The following is a 24,007-nucleotide window of genomic DNA, read 5'->3' on the forward strand; positions in this document are numbered from 1 at the left end:
AAAATATAGAGTATAGGATATATGGAAAAAGTTACTCTTACGTTTTAAAGAAAATTAAGCACACTAAAAAAAGACATAAGGAAGATTATTAATTCCAAGATAAAATCACTGTAGAAGAAAAAACATTTTTATATCCTTGTGCATTTTATTTCCCAGCAGTGAACAATATTTACAGTGTTGTAGTAGCAGAAACATTGAATAGAGGCCATGGAAGTGAGCTAAATATATTAATCTACCAATATATATATAACATCTACAATTAAGATTGCAGTGTACACATTTTATTTAGATATGAACAGATGAAAAACTGAAAAAAAAAAGCTAAAAAAGATAAACTAGTTGCGTCTGAGGAATATGGTAAAAAATGAGGTGGGGTGCATAGGAATTTCTTTCTTTTTGTTATAAATCCTATTGATGCATATAATTCTAAAGTTTTAAATATAAAGAAATTTTAAATGTGTAAATTATATTAAGAGAAAATATAAACAATTTCAAAAGGAAAAGATCCTCAAACTTCTTGTTGGTGAAGGAAATTTAAATTAAAGCAATAATTAGTATACCTATACTAACCCTGCTGACAAAAATGGAAAGTTCTGCGAAAGTTGTCAAAATCAAAACTGAGTCACTTATGTTAAAGATCCTCACAAACATAGCCAGGGAAGGCCATGAAATTAAGGAAAGGTTGTTATATACAAATGCCTGATAAAAATAAAACCCGGGAGGCGGAGCTATCACAAAGACTGCAAAAACTCCGTCTCAGAAAAAAAAAAAAAAAAAAAAAAAAAATCCTCACAAACCACAAAGGCCTTGCACAAAGGTCATCACAGCCTTACACAAAATATGCATCTGCCAGGACGTCTGTCTAGCAACTCTCTAGAGAGTTGAGAATTATCTCAAAACAATTATGTAATCTTCATTTTTCCTTTAAAAACCTTTGTGTTCTTTTACTTCCCCGAATACACACATAGCTTACAATGGTGCTCATATTATCACCGTGATGACTATTCTTCCCCCAAAAATCATTATCTCTTAAAAAAGAGTCTCCCCTCTGTTTGTTATTTAGTTGACAGTTCCATAAAACTTATTGGTGATAGGATACAAGAAAACTCTGGAATCATACAAAATAAAGAAAGCCATTGACCCTGGGGAACCACAATAATACTATATATTGCTTCTTGATTATACCAGTTTTTGGTGAACTTATTAAAAGAATTACTTTACTATCTCACATTTAGCAAGATTGAGGTAGTTCTATAAGCTTTCATAACACCCTCTTCAGATGATATATTAGATTCTGACCAAAATTTGGAAAATGACAGAAGGAAAACCTCCACTGTTGCTGGATCACCATAAGAGACTACAGATATGGTACAATCTATAACCAGCTTTAGGCAGTATGTAAAAATTGACTTTGTAAATACAGCATTTCATGTTTTTAAGGAAGTTATTACATGGTTACTAACAATTGTGAGAACATAACAATGCATACAGTTTTCTATTATTATTTTTATAGATGCGGGGATGTACTCACAGTCTTCTTACATGGATATATCACATAACGGTGAGGCTTGGGGTTCTAGATGCCCATCACCCAAACAGTGAACATTGTAGAGATCTTTGACTTCCTTTGTTAAATATATTCCTAGGTATTTGGTGTATGTGTGTGACTATTGTTAATGAGATTGTGTTCTTGATTTGGTTCTCAGCTTGAATATTATTGATGTATGGAAATCTTACTAATTTTTGTACATTGATACTGAAGTCATTTTTCATGTAACTGATGAGCACAGAAAATTGGACTTCCTCTTTTCCAATTTGGCTGCCTTTTCTTACTTTCTCTTGCCTAACTTCTCTAACTAGGAATCCAGTACTATGTTGAATAGGAGTGGTGACAGTGGGTATCCTTGCCTTCTTCCGGTTCTCAGAGGATATTATTTCAGCTTTTCTCAATTCAGTATGATGTTCGCTGTGGGTTCATCATAATGGCTTTTATTATTTTGAAGGCTATTCCTTCAATGTCTACTTTGTTAAGGGTTTTTATCATAAAGAGATTTTGAATTTTACTGGATGCTTTTTCTGTGTCTATTGAGATAATCAGATGGTCTGGTAAGATTTGGCTGTGAATCCATTCAGTCTGGGGCTTTTCTTTTGTTGGAAGATGTTTTATTACTGACTCAATTTCATTACTTGTTATTGGTCTGTTCAGGATTTCTATTTCTTCATGGTTCAACCTTAGGAAGTCGTATTTTTCCAGAAATTTACCCATTTCCTCTAGGTTTTCTAGTTTGCATGCAAAGACATACCAGTAGTAGTCTCTGATGTTTTCTATTTCTGTGTAATGTCACTTTTATCATTTGTGATTGTGCTTATTTAAATCTCTCTTATTTTCTTGGTTAATTGAGCTAGCAGTCTATCAATTTTGCTTATGGTTTTCTAAGAGCCAACCTTTTATTTCATTAACCCAAAAGCACAGCTTGCTGCCAGTGCTCATTAAATTTTACATAAACACACTCTTTGAGCCTGAAGCAAATCTGACGGATTTTTAATGTGAAAATAAAATATAAAAACTGTTCTTGTTATTTCTAAGCAGAACTAACATTAGAATCATATGAATTATCAGAATTGTCTATTTCAGAAAAATTGGATTCATCCAATGAATCTTTGATCGACAACTGTTCAAGAATGATATTAACATCACAGATAGGAATGCTGTTTTCTCAGATTTGACATTTTTAGCCATCAAGAATCACTATCTTTTGTAATTGGAAATAACACTACTAAAAACAGAACACTATAAATAGAATGACGTCCTGTTTCCAAAGTCAATATACTGGAGTGATGCAAAAATAATATACGTGAGATATTTCATGGCAATGTTATCTTGGGGCAAACACCGCAGCTGCAAGCACCACCAGGAAGTATTCGTGGGGCAAATCAGAAAAGGGTTAATCCTTTGTATTTTTTATTTGTCTCAATCTCATTTATTTGTGCTCTGATCTTTGTTATTTCTGTTCTTCTGCTAGTGTCAGGTTTGATTTGTTCTTGTTTTTCAAGTTCCTTTAACTATGATATTAGGTTGTAAATTTCAGTTCTCTGTATTTTTTTTTTTGATGTAAGTATTTTACACTATAAACCTCTTACTCTGCTTTTGCTATTCCCCAGAGGTTTTGATATGTTGTATCTCTATTTTCCTTCATTTCAAGTTTTTGTTATTTAATTTCATCATTTACCAAAAAGTCATTCAGAAGCAATTTGCTTAGTTTCCATGTTTTTGTGTAGTTTTGAGTGTTCTCCTCATGCGTTGATTTCTAATTTTATTCAACCATGGTCTGAGATCTTAAGATACTTGATATTATTTTTATTTTTTTTATTTTATTGAGGCTTCTTTTATGACTAAGCATATGGCCAATTTTGGAGAATGTTCATGCACAGGTGAGAAAAATGTATATTCTGTGGCTGATAGGTAGAATGTTCTGTAAATGTCTATTAAGTCCACTTAGCCTATAGTCCAGTTTAAGTCCAGAATTCCTTTGTTGATTTTCTGCTTTAAGGATCTCTCTAGTGCTGTCAGTTAAAAATCCCCCACTATTATTGTATGGCTATATATCTCTTTTCTTAAGTCTAGTACTTGTTTTCTAAATCTGTGTGCTCCAGTGTTGCGTACATATACACTTAGGATAGATATATCTTCTTGTTGAATTGAACCCTTTATCATTATTTAATGACCATCATTCTCTGTCTTCTTTTTTACTGTTGATTTAATGTCTGTTTTATCTGATATACCTATAGCTACTCCTGCTCATCGTTTTTTGCTTGCATGGTATGTCTTTTTCCATCCCTTTACTTTGAATTTGTGGGTGTCCTTACCTGTTAGGTAGATCTCCTGTAGGCAGCAAATGAATGGATCTTATGTTTTTAATCCAATTTGTCAGTCTGTATGTTTTAAGTGGGGAGTCTAGGCAATTTATTTTCAAAGTTAATGTTGATATGTGAGGTTTTATACCTATCATAATGTTGTTACCTAGCTGCTTTGTAGTCTCATTTGTGTATCTGCTTCATAGGATGTGAGCTTTGTATTTATGTGTGCTTTTATCATGACCAGTATTGTCTTTTTGTTTCCATGTTTAGAATTCCTTTGAGCTCTTCTTGTAGGGCCAGTCTAGTAGTGACAAATTCCCTTAGCATTTGCTTGTTTGGGAAATACTTTATTTCTCTTCCATTTATGAAGCTCATTTTGGCAGAATATAAAGCTCTGGGCTGGCATTTCTTGTCTTTAAGAAACCTGAAGATAGGCCTCAATCTCTGGCTTACAAGGTTTCTCCTGAGACATATGCTGCTAATCTGATGGGATTTCTATTATAGGTGATTTGATGCTTCTCTATTTTTAAGATTTTTCCTCTCATGTTGACTTTGGATAGTCTGACAACCATACACCTTGGTGATGTTCATCTTATAAAGTATCTTCCATATGCTCTCTGAGCTTTTTGTATCTGGATTTCTACATCTCTGGCAAGACCAGGGAAATTATCCTGAATTTTCCCTCAAATACATTTTCCAAAACTTTTGTTTTTTATTTCTTATTATTCATAGGTTTGGTTGCTTTACATAATCTCATATTTCTTGAAGGTTGTGTTTTTAAATACATTTTTTCAAATTTTTATATGACTAGGTTAATTCAAAAGATTTGCCTTCAAGTTCTGAAAAACTCTTTCACCTTTTATAGTTTATTATTAGAGCTTCCAATGAAAGTAAGTTGAAGTTCCCTCAGTGAATTTTTCATTTCCAGAAACTCTCTCTCTCTTTTTTTTAACAGCTATCACATCTTTCATATCCTAAATCATTTTTTCTTATTTCTTTGTGTTGGTTTGGAAAGTTTTCTTTTTTCTTTGTGTTAGTTTTCTTGGATCTTATTGAGTTTCCTTACAATTCATATTTAGAATTCTTTGTCATTTTAGAATTGCACTTTTGTTAGGATCCACTGCTACAGAGCTAATATGATCCTTTGGGGGTGTTGCAATACTGATTTTTCTAAGTGCCAGAGTTCTTATATTGTTTTCTTCTCATCTGGAGAAGCTGTCACTTTTTACTTTTGAATTTTCTTTTGTTTGGGAGGGATTTGTTTCCCCCGAGGGTGGGACTGTTGCATATGCTGGGTAGGGTCCTTCGGCTTTGCCTCTTTGTGCTTTTAGTGGGCCAAGTCTCTGTAAGAATTCCTTGGTTATAGATATCCTTAGTGTAGTGGCTTTCTCAAATGTTGGTTGTTTGTAGGTTTTAGTACTTGTGTACTGTGAGTGCGTGTAGGCTCATTTTCTGTGAAAGAGATGGGGAGCTGAAGGTCTTGGGAGGCTTATCTTGTTCCCCAGTGCTGTACAATTCTGTCAGCAGGAATTACAATGGGTTGTGCAGTTCACTCTACAAACCCATAGGTGGTACTCGTGAGTAAGAGCTGACTTAGGGCTATACAATGGTGTCAGAAGTTGTAACGGGTTGTGCAGGTTGGCCTCCCCACCAGTAGGTGATACTTTAGGAGAGAGGCAGCTGTGTTGGTGGCAGTGAAATTTTTACTTGCCCTTTTTTAATCAGGAGAATTTCTGGGGTGTCCCTGGTAATGGGCAAAGTCATGGTGCTCTCTGAGGTCCCTGTCCAATGTTCCACCAAGATGCCTGAAGGTGACAAAGCTGAGTGGGCTAGGTCAGGCAAGGTTGTGACCTGGTGAATGCAAATGTTGATTACAGTGGGGTTAGGAACAACAGCCAGGCCACTTGGGCTACCCTCCAAGGAAGGGCAGAGGTACCTATCTTGCAACAAGAGTCCACTCAGAGAAGAGGAGTGACCCAGAGTTTTCAGCATATCAGGTGGCACTGGGACACACCTAGGTCTCACACCCCAAATCCAGAGGGTCTCCCTGTTGTATCCAGCCACTGGCAGTAGCCAGAGCAGTTAGGCTAGTTTCCAAGCAGTCTATGTTTTGATCCCTGAGCTGTTCCAGGCTGCAAGACTCTCTGTCTGTGATAGATAGCATGGCTATCAGGCCACACCCTCTCAGTCCATTCTCGTGAATGGAGGGGCAACCAGCCCCCATGCCACAACAGGGACCTACAACATGATGTTTTCTGTGTTCTGACAGTGGAGGCTCCTCCTCGGTTTGATATCAGATCTCAAATCTTATCTCCATGCCCCTAGACTGGTTCTCTGGCTTGTTGGACTTAAGCTTTGGCTGTGATAGGGAGGGGTGAATCACTCCTAGGCCACCACTAAAACATGCAGATGAAGCAATGGTGGCTATGCTGTGGGTCCCCCACTGCAGGAATGACCAGACAGGCAGTCTTGGGAGGGATAGGCAAGCATGGGTGATGTGGTTCTAATGCACTTTGTTCTGCATCTATGGGAGTAGAAGCTGTCTTTGAGGTGCATGAGACTGTTGTGCCTCTGCTCACTCCTCAGCCTGGCAGATAGCAGCAGCAGCTTAGGGCAGAATGCAGAGCCCTGGGGGATGGGCTCCCAGAACTGTGCTTTGCTGCAGTTGCTCAGCACATGGAAGCCTACTGGGGGTCCATGTGAGTTCAAGCAGTGGCTCTGCATGGTCACCAGCAGCTTCCTCAGATAGTCTAGAGGTCTAGGGTGGTCACAAAACTCTTATGTAGTTAGAATAGAAGAAGTCTGCAGCTAGAATATGAAGTCCTGGGGTTCCTTCACTTACCTACTCCTTGGATCTGGGCCCAGAGAATGGCCCTGGTGTCCAAGCAGGAAGCTCTGCTTCCTCCCTCTTCATTCCTAGTGCCTCCCATCATCTCTCTGCTAAATTTCAGTGTTATCTCTTGGAAGATCTATTTGATTATGTAGATTTATGTGATATTTTGGTTCCTCTCTGTGGAAGAGGCACGTCATAGCTCCAACTACTCAGCCACCTTGAACCTTTTCTCTAACATTTTTTTTCCTAGTTTTTTTTAAAAATTATTTTTATTTATTTTTATTTTTATTATACTTTAAGTTCAAGGGTACCTGTGCACAACGTGCAGGTTTGTTACATATGTATACATGTGCCACATTTAAGCTATTAATGAAGACATAGATAAAGGACTGCAAGTTGGTTAAACCAGTTTCTAGATCTATTCTATTCGCATTTGGCAAATGCTGTAATTCTTTTTCAAAACAATAAATAGCAATACAGTTTAATAAAGATTTTGCTAACTTAATTTCTTTGTATTAAAGGCATAAAGATATTACTTGATGGTCTAAAGAAAATAATATTGAGTACTTGTCATAGTTGTTATGAGGCCCTGTTACGAGGATTAGCATGTACTACCTCAATCCTCAAAAAAGCTTCAGTTTTGTAGGCTCAATTATGATATCCATTTTACAGGTCTGTTAACTGAGATAAAGGCAAGGTAATTTGCTCAAGCTCAAAGCTCAAATCTAGACTTGAATCCAAGCAGTTTGACTCTAGCATATACTCCTGGCAAGTAAAATCAAAATCTAAGGAACATGCGGTAAGCAATCTGGGGCAGGAGGAGTACAAGAATTGGCAGACTCTAAGGTCCAAACAAGGAGAATAAGATGCAGGAATTCTTTAAACACACACTATAGGCAGTGAGGATTGCATTTCAAATTGCAGGCATCCAAATAATTTGTAAAATGGCAAGTCTTTGCTACCTGTCTCCCCACTGAATTTATAAATGTGATTTGTATATTATTAGATATAACATTTACTTAATTTTACATATGAATATTTTTATGTTTTTAAATTTTTTTTTAATATTAAAGGATCTTCTAATCTGGATGTGATTCTTTTCAGGTGATGCAGAAATTCTTTTGATGGTAGGTTAGTATATAAAATCATGAGTGAGATTGAGATTTGTATATTTTTATGTTATTTTCTTTCAGGGTGTCCTTCTTTCCAATATGATAGACCATCTTCTTGAAGAACACTATCACAAATTTTGTTAGTGAAGAAATATTGGTGTTAAAATTTATATTTTTATATGAAATTATCTTTAACCATCACACTTTAAAGATCGTTTTGCTGGATAATAAATACTAGATTGACGGTTATTTTCTCTTAGCACTTTAAAGACACTATTCTATGCATGTATGACTTGCATTCAAACTTTGTGAAGTTTTCCGTCAATAGTAATCACGGCTTCACTGTAGCCTCCATTTCCTAGGCTCAAACATTCCTCCCACCTCAACCTCTTGAGTTGCTGGGAGTACAGGTACATGCCACCACACTTGAGTAATATTTTTTTATTTTTAATTGTTTTTGTAGAGACATGGTCTCACTGTGTTTCCTAGGCTGCTCTCCAACTTCTAGGCTTAAGCAATCCTCCTACCTTGGTCTCCCAAAGTGCTGGGATTACAGGTGTGAGCCGCCATGTCTAGTCCCATTTCACTTCTTTATTCAGCCTTTTCTAAGACACTATTTAACATAGCATTTAAGTTTTATCTTTCTATTTTTAAAAGGATTTTACTGTCTTATTGTGATAGTCTCTACCATGCTTTTTAAAATTACATCTCTCATTTAGTTCTTCGGATATTTTATACAATATCTAAGGTATTAGCACCTCTAGATTTGCTGATTTTTGCTTTTGCTGACTCATAATAGGTTAGTTCCATTAATTATTGTTACTTGTAGTTTAGGAGCTCATCTTTCATTGCATGTCATTTGTGGGAGTCCTAAAGGCATAATTGGGGATGCTTTCTTAGAAAGAGAATGCACAAATGATTCTCTGTGGAGTACTTTCAAATTGAGATCACTTTAACCTCCTTTGAGGGTTCCTGTTTCAACATAGAATTTTCAGGTTTAGATCCACTACCTTAGTAGAAGTCCAAGGCTCTGTCTATATAATGCAGCATAGACACTGGCTTCAATCTCAGGACAACACCATTTTATTCTTACCAGTCATAGCTTCTTACCAGTTTCATAGCTTGCTGCTGCTGTGTGTTTGTGTGTGTTGCTGTGTGTGTGTGTGTGTGTGTGTGTGTGTGTGTGTTTTTGCATTTAATCCAGTGTCTAGTTGAGTTTTATCCTTAAGAGCATCTACTTACTTTGCTTACTTACAAAGACAAATCTGTGGGCTTTTTATTTCTTTTTTTTCTTCTTTCTTTCTTTCCTTCCTTCCTTTGTTCCTCCCTCCCTCCCTCCCTTCCTTCCTTCCTTTTTTCTTTCTATTTATTTATTTATTTTTTATCTTGCCACTTAAATAAGATGCAAGAACCAGTAGTAGCAGGAACCAGCAGTATGAGCATCAGCTGGAAACTTGTTTGCACTGTAGAATTACAGGTTACAGAGAAAGTATTCTGAATCAGACTCTGCACTTTTAACAAGATTCCTGGGTGACTTGAATACACTTTAAAGTTTGAGAGTCATAGCTCTAATAGACTCTTACAATGTGTATTAAATTTTTTAAGAATGTCTGAATAAAACTTGAGGTTTGGGTAGACTTCTTGCAACGTATTCTTGGTAGTCATTTCTACTTTCAGTACAATTTTTTCATTGTGTGTCAACAAAATTTTTTGAAGTGAAAATAGTTTTTCCATTTTTCAGATGGAGATGGTTCAAAGAAAAACAAGAGGAGCTATATTTAAATACAGTCAGTAAGGTTTAAGGCTCTAGAATTAGAAGGCTCAACTGGAGCTGAAATTTATGAGCTTGCAGAAATTAAGTGATTTTTCTCAAGTTCACGTAGCTTGTAACTCAAAAGCCAAGTTCTAAAAGTCAGCGTTGTGCCACCGCGTCACATCCCACTAGTTGTTGGGCGTAACTGAAATACATGTATTTTCAAGTTTTGATGTGCCATCTCGGTATCATCTCTTAAGGAAACAAAATATGCCGTCTCAATATGCCACTTTGGAATACTGATTATTTTGAGCTGAAGGTACTTGAAAAATAGCAAATGCAGGGAGAGGCTTTTTCTGAATTCCCCCCGTCTGCCTAAAGACAGATACTTTGAAAGAAACTCAATTGTCATAAATCCCCTCCTGGGGAATTTCATCAAGAAGGGAAGATTGACTCTTATCAGAGGAGAGAAAACTGGAAGTTGACACCACACGTAGACAAACTTTGTCACAAGCTATCATATCTCCCATCTGTTCTTCTAAGGGCCCATCATCTTTCTTAAAATCACTTACTCTCCCCTAGATGACCTACATTCCTTTCCCCTTTTTCTATTAGGATGAATATGAGATCTCAAATCTTACCACATTTTGGGTATTCACTGTTTCCTGTGATGCCCCTCTGCACATAGTAATAGTTAAGAAATTTTTATATTTTTCTTGTTGATCACCCTTATTGTCAGTTTCTTTCACAGACCCAGATTTCAAACCTAGGAGGATAGAGGGAAAGTCTTTCTGGCCCATCACCTCTCTGCACTCTGCTGACTTTAGGGAAAAGCAATTTTAAAAAAAGGAAGAAGCAAAAAAACCTGCCAATTTTATTCCTAATTTCTAATTAAACACAAAAACAAAAGTCAACATTTATTTTTCCTATATTTTTGTACAGAGTTCAAAAATGTATGTTTTGGCCCAATTAAACTTAGTCCATATGAGATTAAAATGAATTAGTCATTTCTATTTTGATGACATAGTTAAAAGCAAGAAAGACTGGCATATTCATTTTTATCTCATATGCGATGATACAATGCTAAACACTTGGAAAAGTCAATAAACACAATGTCATTCAACTTTGATTTTTTTCTTATATGTCTGGTTAAACATTTTAAATTGGCAATTTATAAAATAATAAATACAAATATTTTAAAATTTGGATTCATGTGCTCAGTTATGTTGAAAACTTTAAGATAAACATCTCTAAATTTAGATGCTTGGACCATAATAATTTGTTCCATGCTATTATTTGAAATTTCTATCGTCATTCATTTTGGTAGTATTCTACTTGTTGATTTTTTTTAATCTGTAAATTTGAAAATTAGAAAAAAATCATAACAGGACGCATTTTTCTTACCATGCAATAGTTTTTTATCTAACAGAGTTACTGCTTCTTCCATCTTTAATAATAAAGCATAAGCATAATAGTATTATTTAGGGGAATTATTTTAATAATCATGATTTTACTTGGTTAGTTCTTCAAAATCAAATCCAACATGAAGATCTTGAAAGTACTTTCTCATATTTCAGAATAGATGACCCTTGATTTCTCTCAATTGTTTTCAACCCTGATTGCACTCAAGGATCACCTGGGCAGATGTGCAAATATACTGTAGCCACAACACTTATAAAATCAATTACTTCTGAATCTCTTGCGTGTGGGTCTCTATATCATTAAAGACTCCCTATGTGATTCTCACATTTATCTAGAAGTAGAAACTACTAATTTGTCTTATTAAAGTTTCTAAAACAATTATGCTAAAAAAATGAAAGAAACTAAATATATAGCTTCAGAAATAGTATATCAAAAGAGTTGCTATTTTCATATGTTGATATTTTATTAAGTGGGAGAATCTCATTTGGATACTAAATAAAATGCATATGAAATATAAATCTCACATCAAATCTCTTCATTTGTTTTTAACTGACCTCTGACTCTGCAGTCATATTTTGCAGCATGTTACATTTATGTAGGCTCTTTTTTTCTTTTTTAATTTCATGAAAACAAACAGTGGCAAAAACAATTTCCTTTAGTTCCAATATGTTTACTTTTCTAAAATCACCCTCTGAGCTGCTAATAGAATTTTACATATCATACTCATATCATTAATCTACTATGCAATCAATAGCTTGAATTATGTTGATAAACTTAAAAGGATAAAATTTAGAATCCCCTATTGAGAACAAATTAAACTCATTACTGGAGAAGACACTTTTGACTTCTTTGATCTCCTAGGTGGTATAGAGATTCATATGATATTCTCATCACTTTTGTACTGTTAACATATCAATTATTAAACAGATATTTTCATACTAGTTACAAAAGGGAGCACCATTATGCCATTCCAAAATAGAAAACATCGAGAAGGATATTTCTGATTTCCTGGTCTATATATTCAGATATATTTTACAAAACACATTGTAACTATGTTTGCACATTAGCATTAGGCATAGGGATATTTTACGACAATTGTAACACTACCTCTTAACAATTGAAAGTAAGCTTTTATAGCCTCTAGAGTCATTCTAAATGTTTGTGTCAATTGCACACTATTCTAATAAATATTTGTTGAAAATTCTGATGAATTAATTTTTTTGTAGGAAAACAAGACAAAGCATATGTGAACAAAATACTTTTGAAAAATCTGGTTATAAGTCTTTTAAATCAACTTACTCTTTCAATGGTTTCTAATTGATTTACATATCTTAAAAAACCTTGTTGCCTAAGCTTTGAGCAACTTTTGTTTGTCAAACATTGACTGCACCAAATATAGATGGCTTAACCCAGTATTTCAGGCCAAACATAAATCACTTTCCTACTTTGTCTGCCTCTCTATTTCAGTCATATGACTCTGGCTGCTCACTCTCATAGGATGTCATGCACCTATGATCTACGTCTACTATCTCGTCAGAAAATTCTGAACCTTTACCAACCACTGGAAGCTCTTAAGAACACTAGTTATCCTTTACTTTCCATTCTATTATTTAGGGACTCATTTAATATTCTGTTTTAAAATTGTATATATGCATATGACATTTTTTAGCACTGTTATGCTGTAACAAGAGAGTAAAATGTTACCTTGAGTGGCTAGAGTTCATATCTTCAAAGGCAAACACTGTTTTCTCAATTTTATTAATTTATATGGATTGAATTTAGTAGCAAGCTTAGCCCTAGGTGAATGCATACTTTGATTAGTTTTTGTAGATTTACTTTGGTTGCCTACATATATACTTCACTATAGGACAATATTCTTCTACTCAAAGCCACACTCTTTAGGGGATGTAGAATATTCTATAGTTGTCCCTTTGTTCAGCTTTGTATTCTCAATTGAGTAAAGTAATTAGATAAATTAATATTTTAGGATTGTAAACTGGTAATAGCTTAATGTGTTAAGCCCTGAAAGGTGTGCTGTGATGTTAGAGGATATTTTTTCATAATGCCCTTTCAGGCAGGAACACAAGCATGTGGAAAATAGCCAAGAGCAAGAAAACATATCAATAACTCCTTAAATATCATCATGTAAGGAGCGATCTACTTTACTAACACAGGACTTCTTAATACAGGAGTAGAGTAAGACATTTAAAAAGACTAAGCTGAATGAATGATTTTACAGTTTTTCACCTCCCATAATTTAGGATTCCACCCAAATCAAATAGTCCAAATATGAAAAGAACTTTAAAAATAACATTTGATATTCAACACTTTAATCAACCCTCAGTGCCTCTCCTGGAAAGTACAGTATGTGTATACAAGACCTTGAAACAGTCCCTGACACATGGCAAGTGCTCATTAAATACCTGCTTTATGAAATAATAAACATATGCATTGATTTTAAACTAGATAAGTGCTCTGTAAAGCAAAGGATCTGAATGCTGGAATTTTAAAATATATGTGTATATATTTGTTGTCTTTATTACCAAACTAATCTGAGGGCTGGCTTCTTTGAATAGTACAACGACATTCACAGGTTTTTCACACATGGGTAATATTACATTATTCTAGTGTCATATATACAACTTACATGTTTTTACACTTTAATTTTACCTAATCTGTTTTTTTTCATCCTTAGTGGAAGACATAATAGATTTGGTTTGGTTTTGTTTTTAACATGGCAGGTCATTTAGGTTATGATTGAAACCATAAAAGGCTGTTTGCCTGCTGTGGCTGACTTCCTAACATACAACCTGTATAATAATGTATAAACAGACAGCCAAACAGCTTGATCAAGATCAAAAGTTTCCAGCTTATTATTTTTAGCAATAACAGTACAGCAAGAGGAAAATGTGTATTACTCTACATGTCTGGACTGAGTGGGAACTTTCTGATCCTTTCTGCTGTGGCCAATTTCTTGGCAGACTGCCTAGATAATACACAAGGCATCTGTTCGGGTCATTTTTAGTCATCCACTTGTAAATAAGGTCTTGTGAACATAATTATCCTTTCTTGGAAGAATGAAGTAACTGTGATAAATATTATGCAAGAAATAAATATAATAAAAATTCACAGATTTTTCCAATACCTCATACTTACTTATTATTTTACTAACAAATCTGGCATGAAAAAACTCCTATTACAATTGTTTTACATTTGTTACTGCTTTGGTTCAATTTAACTATTATTATGACTAAGGAATATTCTAAGTATGCCTTGATCTGTTCCTATTTTTTATACAGTACTTTGGGGGATATTGACAAGGGTGTATTAGGTATCTGTCTGTCTCTCTATCTTCTATCATCTATCCATCCATTTATTTCTATATGAACCCATGCATACATTACTACCATTTATATTTCAAAAATCTCCATACATACCACTGTATACATTCATATAATGTAGACTTCTGTATATTTTACATTATATATCTAAAAATTAAGCAAAGCATGCATTTGCAGAATTAATTTCCCTTTTCTAAATACGAGTTCTAAATATGAGTTCTTTTTCTTCTCTGCTATGGCAATTTTAATCTGCCACTGTAGTATCAGAGTTTCTACAGCTATAAATCAACTGCACTATTGATTTTTCCTGATGGAATAATGAAAGAATTAACTTCTGAATGATTAAAGATCACTTTGTGTCAATTAAATGGCACAGGAATGGTTACAATACAATAATTATAACTATAATAATTTCTTCAGCAACATATCATCCAAAATACAAATTTAGCTCTTCTCACTAGGATGGAAATATAGTTTGTTTATAATAAGGGTGAATCACGGTAGAATAAGTGAAAAGTATTTCACTTTTAACAGATCTAGGTAAGTACACATAGCTTAGAATAAGCATAGTCTTGTTAGAAGTTTTATATAATCCAATTATTCAAGTCTACATTCCTTAATATTCCCCTAATGTCTAATGAATTAATGTGCATATTGGCATGAGAATAGCTAAAGAACCTGTCTAACTGGAAAGATGTATCAATAGGCTAGCAAACAAATTAGGATGTGTATAAGTGGAAATTTTGTAATTCAGGCTGTAAAGTCTGTTTAAGGAAATGGATATATTTTAACAGGTGCAGAAAAATGACAAAAATAGCATTCAGGACAGTCATAAAATGTGTCAATTAGAAATATTTGTATAATTAAATAGAATATAGATATTAAAAAAACAAAATCATTAACAGGATCCTATAAAAACTGGATTAAACCTGAATTATGACCAAACCAATTTACAATAAAAGCAAATTGAATTTAACTACCATATGTAGAAGAATTGTGAAATCCAGTTTGGCAGATGGTAACTAGAGAACAAATGAAGAAAAAGACAAAAAAACAACCCTGAGATGGTAAGAGGATGTAGAAAGGGTACCCAGAATACTGCAGACATGTGCATAACCCAAGAGAGAAAATATCAAAGGTCGATATCAGAAATGAGTGATAGTTCCATGTACTGTCACTACCACCACGCGAGAAAAAAAGAAATAATTTTACCAACAAAATGCACTTTGACAGATACTTAATAATATTTATTTTGATCATATGAGAGACCTTGAAGTTCCATTTTAGTTTGTACAAAGACTATTCCTTGACCGAACTCTAGTTAAGCTCCTTGAGCTCCACCAGGGCATTTTCTCAAGAACCCAATTGTAGCAAGAATGCTGTATCAGTTTAGCCAGAATGGCCCACCCTCAATATCTGATAGTCTTCAATATCTGCCCAAATCCCTCATCTCTCACTGTCTCTCAGGCAATATCTGATCACCCTGACCTGCCTTCTGTGGAAATCCTGATAGGTCAGTTCAGCAAGAATTACTCTACTTGATTAGCAATTTTACATCCACCAACTCCCCAACCCTGCTCTCCCTTGGCTAAGAATTCCCTTATTTCTTGTCTATAGAGTTGAGCCCAGTCTCTCTCCCCTACTGCAAAACTCCACTGCAGTATTCCTACACCTATTACTATAATCCTGAATAAAGTCTGCCTTACTGTTTTAACAAGTGTTAGAAAAAATTGTTTTTAACAGTAATGCACATAATTAACACAGAATTTACCACTGTTACTTTTTTTTTTTTCCCTCACTGCAAGCTCCGCCTCCTGGGTTCACGCCATTCTCCTGCCTCAGCCTCCCAGGTAGCTGGGACTACAGGTGCCCACCACCACGCCTGGCTAATTTTTTCATGTGTTCTTGGTAGAGACGGGGTTTCACCACGTTAGCCAGGATGGTCTCGATCTCCTGAGCTTGTGATCCGCCCGCCTCGGCCTCCCAAAGTGCTGGGATTACAAGCATGAGCCACTGCGCCCGGCCCCACTACTGTACTTTTTACACAAAGGAAGTGATGTCTCTGTTATTATAGACAGGTGATTCTAATGAGGACTGGGTTGGGTACGGTGGCTCACGCCTATAATCCCAGCACTTTCAGAGGCCAAGATGGGCACTTCTAAACCAGCTTGGGCAACATGATGAAATCCCATATCTACAAAAAATACATTAATCAGCTGGGTGTGGTGGTGCACACCTGTAGTCCCAGCCATTTGGGAGTCTGAGGTGGGAGAATCATTAGAGTCTAGGAGGCAAAGGATGCAGAGAGCTGAGGTCACACCACTGCACTTCAGCCTGGGTGACAAAGGGAGACCTTGTCTCACAAAAAAAAAAAAACCCAAAAAAACACAAAAGACATAAAAATTCAGGTAGTAGAAGAAAGAAAAGTGTAAAAATACCTAAAAATAGGGTCAGGCACCGGTGGTGGCCTGTAATCCTACCACTTTGGGCAGTTGGGCAGATCAGTTGAGGCCAGAAGTTCAAGACTAGCCTGGCTAACATACATAGCAAAACCCTCTCTCTACTAAAAATACCAAAATTAGCCAGGCATGGTGGCTCTGTGCCTGCGGTTCCAGCTACTCAAGAGGTTGACACATGAGAATCACTTGAACCCGGGAGGTGGAGGTTGCAGTGAGCTGAGATCGTGCTACTGAACTCCAGTATAGGTGACAGGGCAACAGAGTGAGATACTGTCTCCAAAAAAAAAAAAAAAAAAAGACCCAAAATGTACATTTTTCAGTGTCTAGAGTTTAGAATGTTTCTATGCCCAAAAAGCTAAATATCCAGTATTATAATCGAACAGATAGGCCTAAGAGAAAACTAAAAGCTAAAAGTAGATCCAACATTCGACCCAACAATCCCACTACTGGTCCCTACCGAAAGGAAAAGAAGTCACAATGTCAAAAAGACACTAGCATGCATGTGTTTATAACAGCATAATTTACAAGTGTAAATATATGGATTCAGTCTAATTGCCCATCAATTGATAAATATGGTACATATATACCATAGAATTCTACTCAGCCACAAAAAGAATAAAATCACGCCTTTTGCAGCAACTTGCATGGTACTGGAGAGCATTATTTTAGGTGAAGTAACTCAGGAATCAGAAACCAAATACTGCATGTTCTCACTTGTAAGTAGGAGCTGAGCTACGGGTATGCAAAGACATATAGAGTGGTATAACGGACACTGGAGACTCAGAAGGGGCGAGGTTGAGAGGGGGACGAGAGATGAAAAACTACCTACTGGGTACAGTATACACTACTCAGGTGATAGGTGCACTAAAATCCCAGACTTCATGTCTATACATCTATGTAACTAAAAGTCGTTTGTACTCCTAAAGCTACTAAAATAAAAAAAAAATTAAATATTGAATTTCACAGCTCTTTCATCCAGATCACCACAGAATTGTCCTGATGGGATTCAGGACACACTATTTCCAAATATGGCACCCAGGAAGCTAAAGAATTTGAGAAAACAGGAGAAGCAGGAAGTTCATTCTTTTTTTTTTTTTTTTCAGAGTCTTGCTCTGTCACCCAGGTTGGAGTGCAGAGGGGCGATTTTGGCTCACCTCTGCCTCCCAGGTTCAAATGATTCTCCTGTCTTAGCCTCCTAAGTAGCTGGAACTACAGGCATGCACCACCGCGCTCAGCTAATTTTTGTATTTTTAGTAGAGACGGGGTTTCGCCATGTTGACCAGGATGGTATGGGAACTCCTGACCTCAGATGATCTGACCGCCTTGGCCTCCCAAAGTGCTGAGATTAGAGGCGTTAGCCACCGTGCCCAGCCAGGAAGTTCATTCTCTTGCCCCAGCCCTTTTCCCATGAAGCAGGTCATAAAACCTTGGAAGAATTTCCTGAACATCCCTTGAAGAAGATCATAAGAGCTTCATTTGAGAGGTGCCCACCCTCTACCTGGAGGAAAGGAACATCCTTATCAGTGAAGACACAGAAGTATAGAGTAAAGGTCTTGCAAAGTTCCCTCCCAGTTTATTACCATTAGATCATATCCCTTTGTACAATTACATTTCTCCCTGACTGCTGTCCACTCTCAGCAAACCAACATAAAAATACACAAGTTTAACTATTGCTTGGGTCTTTATTTCCTTAAGAAGGCTTCTGTGTCATGTAAAACCTATTAAAAGAATTTGTATGTTTTTCTCTTGTTAATCTGTTTTTTGTTCTAGGGACCTCAGTCATGAATCTAGGATGGGTGAGAAAAAGTTACTTCTCCCTACCCTGCAGTCTTTTTCCTTGTTTATTATTGTATGCTTAAGTTTTAATTTTTTCTTTCGTTTCCCAATTAGATCTAAGTGTTTTTCTTTTTCTTTTTTTTTTTTTTTTTTTTTTTTTTGCCTTCTCCCTTTGCCTCCTTCCATTGGTCCGTCCTCTTTATGCTCTTACTGTAGTGGTTTTTAATAAACTAATATTGATCATTTAAACATCTGCAGAACTGAATTAATAAGCTAGTTTTAGTTCAAATGAATTTAATTATGTTATCCTGTATTACTACTTCAAATCCTTTTTTTTTTTTTTAACACAGGTAAAGTCTCTGAGTTTCCATCATTCCTTAGTGCAGAGTACAAAGGAGAACAAATGTAACATTTATAAGAACCTAGTAGCAGTTATTTGAGTGTAATGGGAATTAATTTGTCATCTTTTGGTGTGGCGTATCTAAAATCCTAGGAGAAAACTATTTAGTAGTGACACATTTATAAATTGTTTCTTACTATGCTTCTTCATGTGATTATTTGGAGGTAGTTTTGTGGAGTTATATTGTCATTTGTGCTAAATGCCAAGAAGTCTTGGATAAATTTTACTTTTTCATTTTGCTTGTTGGATTGAAACTGCTGTTCAGAAAAGTGGGAAAATTACTGTTTTCTTCTGCACTGGGAGAATGCGGGCTGAAGCCTCACACCTGGAGTTAGCTATGCTGGGCTGTGCTCCAAGCTCCCAGTTCCGTGTTGTGGATTCTGATTCAAGAGAACTACAATCCCCTGGCCATTAGAATCAGGTGGGGGTAATAACTTGTTAATATGGCCAGTAGGTCTAAATCGATAAGTCCCAAGCCTAGGTCAAGGAAAGAAACTGCAGTAACTTTCCAAATGTTTAAGAGCCCAGCAATGCTGTGAAGGCTAACAAATTGCCTTCTAAAGTAGTAGGAAATCGCATATCTGCATCAAGATAGGCTTTTGTCTTGTAATCACAGACTTGAACGCTAGCCTCCTTGCCATTTGATCTTGAATAAGTCTCATTTTGTAATCTATTCACTAAACCAAAGCACAGTGGGATGTGTGTCTCTGATTGAAGCCATTTCTCAGTCTTCTACAAAGACAAACTACATCAATGGTCTTTACTTTTGTCCTTTTACAATAAAAGGAATACTCTGAAACAATCTGAAAGCATTTAAAACTAGGTTTGAAATTCAGTGAAAGAAGGGTGTGTGTGTGTTTGAGACTATCTTCCGGGCTATTTAGTCAGCAACCTGTAATTTAATTAATAATCAAACACCTGTTTCAGTATTATTGTCTGAAAATATTTATTTTATTTCAATCCTTTATAAATTCATCCACATAATTCTAAGAATTTTTAGTCATTTTTCTATTTCTCTTGGAAGCAGGAGAGAATAATCTGGTAACTATTCTAAATTTAGAAAAATTAAGATACCAAAAAATAATCTGCTCTAATTGTTACAAGCCAGAGACAAATCAAAACAGCTCCATGTTTCCTCTCAATGAATATCTGCACTTATTCTTGCATTCCAGGGAAAAAGAAATCCAAAATACATATAGTGATAACAGATGTGATCTTAAATTTTATAGAAATATTTCTATTTATTTATATGGTAGTAGAATATTTCAATTTCATATTAGCATAACTGGAAAAAAAACAGCCTTGTTGAACTGAGTGAGCTTCTTCTATAAAAATATTCTGTACTTAATGCAATATGCCAGAAACAATCAATAGAAGCATGTTTCAATATATATCCTAAATAAATTCTTTCTTAGCTAAAGGTTAATGCCTGTCCTGAAACAGCTTAAGACATTTAGTTCAAAGAGGAAAACAATGTGCCTTCTAGTGGCATTTCCTAAATAAACACAAAACAAGCAGGGCATTAGTTTCTTCTGTCTTTAAATCTGATAGCCCAAAGGCATGTATGTTTGTAAGAGTCCTTTATGATATCCTGCATTTCTCTAAGTAATATTGCTTGATTTTTTGCTATGAGGTAAAATCCTTCCTTTGGTACTTGGGGAGTCAAGCTGCTCCCAATTAAAATTTGTGAGGCCTTAAAAAAAGTGGGCCAGTCACTGTATTTTAGTAATTATGCTTCTAGCAAGTCAAAAAAAAGATCTGGAACTGCTCATGCCCCTTGCTGGCATTTGATACCTAACCTTAAAATGTCTGAGGTCAATAATGACAGGCAGAAGCATCCCCTGTGGCTGTTACTAGGCTTTAGTAACTCTTAGGGTTAAGCACACATTGCTGCATTTATCTTGCCAAGATGAGTGGGACTGTCTCAGAATCACTGAATTTTGCATTTTTCTATATCTAGAAGCTCCGCCGAGGTTGGGATGGGATAGACACAAGGAAGAGTGGCTGCCTGTCTTCAAAATAACATCCACCAGTGAGTCTGCTTACGGTAATTTGTGACAAGGTATTTATTAACCTCGCTCTAATCTTAAAGATATTAGAGTAAGTGGTGAAAGCAAGACTAGGAAAAAATTGAGAAAGGTAATCCAGGTTAACATCTTACTTTTTAAATTTATTTATTTATTTATTTTTAAACAGAATGCCTCTCTAATTATTCAGGGCAAACTTTTCTGCATGCCTGTGATGGCCAAAATTGATCATAACTCTATATTTAAAAATGCAAAATCCTTAATAAAATACTCAAATTTATCTTTTAAGATACTGAATTTATTGTCTTTTTTCCTCCCTAATTTTCCTCTTGGTGATGATCAGATTAACACTAAAATGCATATGGAAAAAGATGTCTCGCTATGGTGTCAACATAGTTGACATTAAATGTTATTTGGGGTTGATTCTAAACTATATGGGGTCAATAAAGAAACAGACTTCGGCATATACATATAAAGCACTTCACATGTATATGATAAGTTACAATCCTGTTTTCTTGCGTCCAATTACATTGATTAGAATTGCAGCAATTGGTTAATTTTTTTGTGGGAACTAAATGAGCAGAACATAAATATTGGTTCATTAACAGGATACAAATGAATTCCATAGAAATAAAGCATTGCTGGTTCTCACGGATTTAGTGCTGGGAACTGGGAATCTGTCAAGGATCAGAGAAACTACTCAGGAGATCTCTCTCTCTCTCTCTCTCTCTCTCTCTGCCTCTCTGGCAGTGTATGCTGCTCAATGTTTAACAACTCTCAGGGACAGGAGGCCCTGATTTGGAGCATCCTCTAAGTTCCATGGTGTAAGTACATCACTATGACTGATTTCAAGTCACTTGACCACTTGAAGCCACCCCAGATGCAAAAATTCCTGAAAATTTAGCAATTGGTTTCTGTGAAGTGAAACAAACTGATTTCAGTACAATTGTTTCTCTAGTCCACAACAGTCTATTGACCCTTTCTCTCTATGAATTCAAACTATCCTTTTGATTCTGTTTGATGACTGTTTTCTCTATTAACTTAACATTTATACGCATGCCTGAAAAGGGCTGTTCCAGCTCCATCTCTACATGATTTAACATTTCCAGGACCCACATATATATCGCCAAAGTTTCTTTGCTCCTAATTTCAAATTTCTGCGGGAGTAGCTTATTGGCTTAAATTCCCTAAATTTAAGGGAAGGACAGGTGTTGATACCAATAATCCTAGTATTATATGGACCAAACTGGAATGCTGCTTAAGGCAGAAAAAATCCTTACTTGGAGTACTAATATAGTGAACAAAAAAGGTGAGAAACTAGGCTATCATATACATGAATAATTAACCATGGAAAAATATTGTGGCAGCACATGTACATTTTTAAATACATTACTGAATTTTTAAAGAAAATAATGCTGCAGTGCAACTCAAGTGTAACACAAATAATAGTACCATTACATGTGCTATTATTTTACATTTTTAAACTGACAAAAATATTATAGATTGTATCTAATTTGTGATTTTCATTTACCCTTGGATAAGTGATGAAATGAAAGTCACATATATTAGAATTCTCTTTGATAAACCTAAAAGCAGCATAGGTTATAACTATATATAAATCAGATAAAATAATAATATTCTGAGAAGAAATAAGCATATATATGGACAAACTTTGTATACAAAGAGATCTAAACACAAGTGTTATTATAAATATTTTTTCAAACATTCCAACATTAAATAACCTCATGACCTCTTTTATTTTTCATAAAATAATACGATTTGCCTTATCAACATATCATACATATATTTAATACACATACATGTTTATATTTAATATTTTAATCATATAAATAGGTTATGGATTTTCTACTTTCACTGGTTTGTATATAAAGAATTCCATATGATTAACACTCTTCACAAGTGACTTTTAAGGCTCTTGGTGACAAAAACACATTCTCTATCTGGATGATACAATCTTTTGTAATCTTTCAGCTTTTTATCATTGATAAGTATTCAGCAATGAAATATGTACAAGTTCAGAATGAATCACTCAATTTCCCCGATACCAAGAGAATTCTATAGGCCCAAAGATATTTGTAGTGTTTTTTCTTTCTATTAAAATACATTTTGATTTATAAAAGGATCATCTACTCAGTAGAAAAATGGAACATATAAAATCAATAGATTTCCATGTTTACCAAAGCAACATGGTGTATAACAACAGGTGTGTAATTCAATAGAAAACTGTAGGCATTTAATTTTATGATTAGGTGTCATTGAGATGATATTGTTAATGTACAAAGACATGCAAAATTCAAGCTGATGTCCTTGTCAAGCACAATGATTGTTGATACCATAGAAGCAACTGATACTAGCTCAAATGAGGGCTAACCAAACTGAAGTTTCTAATTCTTTGTGTTTTTTTCAAAATATGTATCATGGCTTTGTGTGAATTTTATAGTATTCTAGATTTTAACCCAAATGTAATATTATCAAATATGGTAATCATTCCACTGTACTTGTTATTGAGGGCACATATGTAAACAGGTTTAATTTCTGGCACAGTATTGTCTGGACGGGGGAAGAGGACAAAGACGACTAAGATGGCGCATTTCCAGGTTCTTCATCACCAACTTAACTGCGCACGGGAAAATGCAGCCCGCGCCGGGGAACAATACAGACCAACTGCGCAGGCGCAACATGGCGCAAGCCGAAACTTACCTGGCCGCACCTACGGAACGCCCCCCACACGCCCGTGTCCCACCTATTGCCCTCCCACTCCCAAGCCTTAGACAGAAAAGCCGCTCCCGGCAGGCGCCTAGCGCGAACTTCCTCCGCCCCTCCTCATATGCGGACCTAGGAACCTCGCCCGAGAACGCCGGAGCGACTTCCTCGGCCTCCACTGCCTGAGACCGGTGAACTTCGCCCTTTCTTCCTTCACATTGGCTAGCTAATAAAGTTTCTTTTTTACCTTGCCTACTTGTCTTTTCTCTGGTGCCTGCTCTGGTGGTCGCATAAAACAAATC

At 35.6% G+C, this 24,007-nt stretch overlaps 1 protein-coding gene and 1 long non-coding RNA gene across 4 annotated transcripts in view; one reads left to right on the forward strand and one right to left on the reverse strand.

The window, feature by feature from the left end:
- Positions 1 to 24,007, reverse strand: part of EPHA6 (EPH receptor A6) — a 932,172-nt gene that overhangs the window by 601,827 nt on the left and 306,338 nt on the right. The gene's annotated exons all lie outside the window — the stretch shown is intronic.
- LOC126947873 (uncharacterized) lies at positions 20,931 to 23,566 on the forward strand. The gene is made up of 3 exons (XR_007723234.1): positions 20,931 to 20,986; positions 21,732 to 21,805; positions 23,547 to 23,566. It is a non-coding gene; the product is annotated as an uncharacterized LOC126947873 (long non-coding RNA).

The sequence above is a fragment of the Macaca thibetana genome, chromosome 2 (assembly GCF_024542745.1).
Source record: "Macaca thibetana thibetana isolate TM-01 chromosome 2, ASM2454274v1, whole genome shotgun sequence".
NCBI lineage: Eukaryota > Metazoa > Chordata > Mammalia > Primates > Cercopithecidae > Macaca > Macaca thibetana.